The sequence below is a fragment of the Rhinoraja longicauda genome, chromosome 20, assembly GCF_053455715.1.
Source record: "Rhinoraja longicauda isolate Sanriku21f chromosome 20, sRhiLon1.1, whole genome shotgun sequence".
NCBI classification, from domain to species: Eukaryota; Metazoa; Chordata; class Chondrichthyes; order Rajiformes; family Arhynchobatidae; genus Rhinoraja; species Rhinoraja longicauda.
The window spans coordinates 17,019,294-17,025,702 of record NC_135972.1 but is presented as its reverse complement, the minus strand read 5'-3'; positions in this window follow the sequence as shown (position 1 = coordinate 17,025,702).

Sequence of the window (6,409 nt, the reverse complement as noted above, 5' to 3'; positions counted from 1 at the left end):
CTGTCTCCTTTTTCTGTTTGTTTACTTATTTATCTATTTATTTTCTTCTCTATGTTCTAGTAATCCCTGTAAAGCGTCTTTGAGTGTTTGAAAAGCGCTATATAAATGTAATGCATTATTATTATTATTATTATCTGTGTACCGAAACTGTCATGACATGGACATTATACCAAATTTACGGAAAGGCAGAGAATGAGTGGGCCATATGTTCTCCAAATTGGATAGTGTTTCCCACGTACGGCTGTCCATAAAGAGCATCAAGAAAGAATGCAATTGATGTGTATATATGTTGCCAGAAAAACCTCATGCATGCATTCCAGATGAGAGGGAAAACATAAAACAACCCAGCATATATATCAAAGCAGGGAGAACTTAACCCAGTTCCAGGTGTCCAGTTCATGACCATTTGTGTTCATGCTGAGAATATGCATGCTGTGTCCATGTGTGCCAATGGAAATCAAATACAACACAAACCATTTATCTAAATGGAGAGAGAATTTATCACAGTAAAGAGTAATCCCCATTTTGATGCCTGCTAATGTAATGAGAATGCAACTCATATCTGTGTTTTGCAAAAGAGAGAGAACATAATCCATCTTCATGTGTTCCAGTGGAGAAGGTCAACAATGAGCATCCATGTGAATCATTGGACAAAGTATGCACTTCATGTCCATGTGCTGGGGGAGAGTGGTCCTCCATGTATATGTATCTCAATGGAGATACAATGGAGACATGGACCATACTCTCAGAGTCCAAATGACTCTGTGGAGCAATAAACTGCTCCCCATGTCCATTGTTCTTAGGTGATGGTGCACTCAGGAAACACTGTTAGGTTGCAGAAACGACCTAAGCTATTAGATCGAGTATTTATTCATTTTCCTCAGAGCTTGTGAAGATTGCAAAGTAGAACGTGAGTTTTATGCTCCTGTCTCGTTGTTGAGATGCTAAATTGGCCGCAATAAAACGGCCAGTTGGCATGTCTTGCTACCACGATGTCGTCGTCTCCTTCAGAGAAACCTTTTCAAGGAGTTCCCTTTGGTTGTGTTGACAATGTGTACTTCCTTGGCTCAATGTGAGGTTAATCTGTTGATGTTGAGCAAAGATATCCACCTGGCAACAATGTTCATTCTCCTGGCATTCTTGTTCCTGCTGCTCTTCAGACTCAACCTCATGCCTCTTAGATTCTGGGTATCTTTCTGCTGTTCCTCTGCCTGCTGCCTTTAGCTTGATAGATTATGCAGCATAGGACAAAAATTACAGCAGGATCTTGATCAGTTGGGCAGGTGGGCTGAGGAACAGGTGGGTTGATGGAAATGAATACAGAGAAATGTGAGGTGTTGCATTTTGGAAAGTCTAACATGGGCGGGGCCTACACAGTGAATGGTAAGGATCAGGGGAGCATTGTACAGCAGAGGGATCTAGAAGTACAGGTACAGAGTTTGTTGAAAGTGGTATCACAGGTGGATAGGGTGGTCAAAAAGGCTTTTGGTACATTGGCCTTCCTCAGTCAGAATATTGAGTATAGACGTTGGGAGGTTATGCTGCAGTCATACAAGACATTGGTGATGCCTCATTTAGAGCATTGTGTTCAGTTCTGGGCACCTTGTTACAGAAAGAATGTTGTCAAACTGGAAGGATGCATAGAACATTTACGAGAATGCTGACAGGATACAAAAGCCCGAGCTAGGGGGAGAGTTTGAGCAGCCAAGGATTCTATTCCTATTCTCATCTTATAGAGGTGTACAAAATCATGGGAGGACTAGATTGGGTAGATGCACAGAATCTGTTGCCTAGAGGAGGAGAATCAAGAACCAGAGGACTTAGATCCAAGGTGAGGGGGGAAAGATTTAACAGGAACTTGAATGGTAACTTTTTCACACAAAGGGTGTAGTTGAGGCAGGTACTATTGCAACATTTAAGGATCATTTAGACAGGTACACGGATAGGATAGGTTTAGAGGGATATGGGCCAAATGCTGGCAGGTGGGACTTGTGTAAATGGGACATGTTGGTCGGTGTGGGCAAATTGGGCCAAAGGGCCTGTTTCCGTGTGTACGACTCTATGACAGTGAAGTCTTGGCATTTGCTTGACATGTACTTCCAGACTTTCTCAGACTAGTGCAGACAAGAATGTCTCATCTCAAGGAGACCGACGGCTTTTCCCACCACCATCCTGCCATCTGTCTGACTCCAGTTGCATCTACACAGCTTCTGGCTTTGCAGAACGCACTTGTAGAGTAGCAAGAGATAAACAGCGTGACTGTTACTTCTCTGGGTCTCATCATGCTGACGACTGACCATGCCTGGAAAGTTTGTCTCCTTCAGGACAAAGGTATCATGTGTGCTTCATAGAAACATGCCTTTCACCACGAGGAAATTCTTCACCAATAAGAAGCTTCACATTTTATTGTTCCAGAGATGCCTGGACATGGAATGTGGAAATTGTTGAAAATGTCTGTTTTACACGGGACAAGTGTAGGCAATGGCTCACTGCACCTATAGACAGACATTATTGCTCGCAAATACTCACGCTGAGAATGTCCCTGGCCTTCATTGAAATCTCTATGATTTCAGAGCCTGAGATTACGTCTCTGATACAGTGGTGAGTAGCACCTTTGAAATGTGGCAGAGATTTGCTGCAACTGCTTGGAACGACCCAACATAAGAAAAGCAACAATGCAGCTTGATGCATTCTTAATTATTCCAGTCATAAACTAAAACTCAAAGCTCCAAACTGCAATGCTATGTGTAAAAGTGCATGATGTGAACCATAATGTCATTGGGTGAGAGTCTTATGCCAGGAAAAGATCAGGAATACTGAAATTCCAGTTTCACCATTAACGCAAACTTCCTTGGTAATAATCATTAGTTAAATTGTGCGTGATAAGCACCAAACGATGGGCATAACAGGATCCAATTTCTAGGCTACTCTGCCCAAAGTTAATGACACTGTTTTGACGATTACATCAAGTTGCATTCAACAGGAGATGGAGAGCTACACTGTACTTCAATTGCTTCCTCATCCATACAAGGTGTTCAAGTCACATCAAGGCCTACCTGACACGGTGCCTATGAAAGAGGGTGGAACTATATGATCATGCAGTGGATAATTTAATGCTCATGTTGTCAAGGCTGACTTCTGTTTCTGCCATTAGAAACTCACAGAACTTGTCATATCTTTGAACATAGACAGGAACAGGCCCTTCAGCCAAGAATGTCAGTGCCAAACACGATGCCAAGGCACACTCTTATTTGTCTGCACATAATCCATATCCCTCCATTCTCTGTACATCCATGTGCCTATCCAAAAGCCAGTTAAATGCAATTGGTTGGTTTCTGCTAAGTTTGACATAAATGCTTTTCACTTTTCTGTGGAGACTTTAGGAGTTAATTCTAAATCTCTCAATCACTGCAGGAGCAGGTAATGAAAAGAATCACATGAAAGCTACATTAAATACACAAGTTTATTAGTCATAAACATTAGTTTATTAATTATAAAAACATTGGAAATAGGAACATAGTGTATTTGACTGGGTAGGACATTTGCAGGCAGTCAAGGTCTGCCCTGTTGCTAGCTCCTGTGGATTCTTCAAGCAGCACCACACCCCACTGGAAAATCTGATTCTGGCCCCATGCCCCATGCCATATTAAAGCATAACTCCTGAGAAAATAGTCAACACAGACAATTAACTCATTACCTTGCTGGAGATGCGATTGTTTTCCAGATCGTATCATATCATATATCATATCATATATATCATATATATACAGCGCGGAAACAGGCCTTTTCGGCCCACCAAGTCCGCGCCGCCCAGCGATCCCTGCACATTAACACTATCCTACACCCACTAGGGACAATTTTTTACATTTACCCAGTCAATTAACCTACATACCTGTACGTCTTTGTATCTCCAATCGCTCTGCGGTCTAACATCATGGAGCTGGCGGTCTTGCTCGAGACTGACTTTGAGCCCCCACCGTGGGGCCGTGAAGTTACCATCAGAGCCTGTGATCCCTTGCCTGAGATCGACGCTCCAACCGCGGCATGCGGATTTCAACATCGAGGAGCTCGCAGTCTCGGGTAGAGACTGATGTCGGGAAGCTCCAAGCCACACGAGGTTCGACTAGCCCCGACCCGATCGCCTGGCGTGGGGGAGCTGAGATCCCCCCGATGTGGGAGCTTGATCGCCCTGATGCGGTGGAGTCGACTGCCGGCTGCGGGAGGAAGACCGCCCCGACAACAGAGGGTTCAAGTGCCCCGACCGCGGGAGAACAAAGAAGAGAAGAAGATTGAACTTTTTTTTGCCTTCCATCACAGCCAGAGAACTTTGCCGGCTTTGACAGTCTGTGACCTTGGACTCCAGGCCTGACCCAGCTATGGAGGGAACTGGCCATTGTCACGGAGACAGTACCCATGCTGCACTGGCCAGGGTGAAGTGCCGAGTGTCAGACTTCCAGTAGAACCTTGTACTGACAGCATGATTACATCAAAAGAGCATAGCAGTGCAAGATCTGTCCTAATACAATCAGCTGTCCTATGGATTTGTTGTTGACGTCTTGACGTTTTTGACGTTTTTTGTGACAACTGTTTGACTGTAATTCTAGGCATAGAAATTGTAAATGCATTTCTAACGGAGGCAGAAACTTGGCCAGATCATCAAATAACCTCATTGCTACAGTATTAGTGGCACGGCTAGTGACCCTGGTTTGATCCTGACCTCGAGTGCTGTCTGTGTGGAGTTTGTACGTTTTCCCTGTGAACGTGTTTCCCCCAGGTGTTCCAATTTCAAGGTCAGTTTATTGTCACATGTACTAATTAAGGTACAATTTGAGTTACCATACAGCCATACTAAGTGAAAAGCAACAAGACACACAGCCACAGACAATAAAAGTTAACATAAACATCCACCGCAGTGGCTCCCCACATTTCTCACTGTGATCGAAGGTAATAAAGTCCAATCTTCTCCCGCAGTCGGGGCTGTTGAACCATCCGCAGTCGTGGCCATCAAAGCTCCCGCAGCCCTCAAGTCGGGGTGATCGAAACTCCCTCATCGGGACGGTTGAAACTCTCCGCGGCTTAGAGCTCCCGAATCGGTCTCCAACCAGGGACTCCATGATGTTAAAGTCCACAGGCCCGCGGTTGGAGCTCTCCACAGTTGATCCCCGGCAAAGGGATTGCAAGCTCCACAATGGTAAGTGCGCGCTGTGCCGGGTCGGTCTCCAGGAAAGGCCGCACCACTCCACAATGTTAGGCCGCAGTGGGGACGGAGATACGTACAATTTTTTTTTTTTTAAATCGCAAAACACAATGTGGAGGATGCTTCCTCGTGGGGAAAATGTCAGAATCCTAGCAAAGAAATAGGCCCTTCAGCCCACCACTTCTTTGCTGACCTTCTCCTTCTCCTTCTTCCCCCCCCCCCCCCCCCCCCCAAAATCTACATTAATCACATTTTCCTGTATTAGGTCCAGATCCTACCCCGCCCTGCTATTTCACTTCTCCCGTTCATTCCAGATATCAACCACTCTGTGTGCTTAAGCCTCACATCCCCTTTAAAACTCTTTCCTCTCGCCTTAAAATCTATACGCCCTCCGTTTTAATACCATACAATGGGAAACATATTTTGACGATATGGCCTGCTTATGCTTCCAATAGTTTTATTTAATTCTATCAAGTCACTCCTCAGTTTTCTTTGCTCCAGGAGTAATAAGCCCACTCTATCCAATATTTTCTCATAACTGAAGTCCTCCAGTCCTAGCAACAACCTGGTGAATCTCCTCTGCATTTTCTATCTCAAATTTGGTTGGGATGGGATCACTGTTCAAAAACGAGGGAATGTCTGTTTAGCTGCAACAAAAAAAAATCAAAGTGCTGGAGGAAAAATGTGTACGTGCCAAAGGGAATGGTGGAACAAGTCTGACGGGTGGAATGACAGCCTGCTCCAGATTCATACAGTGACCTCCATAATGTTTGAGACAAAGACCCATCATTTATTTATTTGCCTCTGTGCACCACAATTTGAGATTTGTAATAGAAAAAAAATCACATGTGGTTAAAGTCAGATTTTAATAAAGGCCATTTTTATACATTTTGGTTTCACTATGTAGAAATTACAGCAGTGTTTAGAAACAGTGCCCACATTTCAGGGCACCATAATGTTTGGGACATAGCAATGTTATATAAATGATAGTCATGTTTAGTATTTTGTTGTATATCCTTTGCATGCAATGACTGCTTGAAGTCTGCGATTCATGGACATCACCAGTTGCTGGTGATGACTGGAGGAAAGACTAGTTGCTGAGAGCTCTCTTATACCTGCATTAAGGAGGCAATTAAACACATGTGAACAATTACAAACGCCTATGAAACCATGTGTCCCAAACATTCTAGTGCCCTGAAATGGGGGGACTAT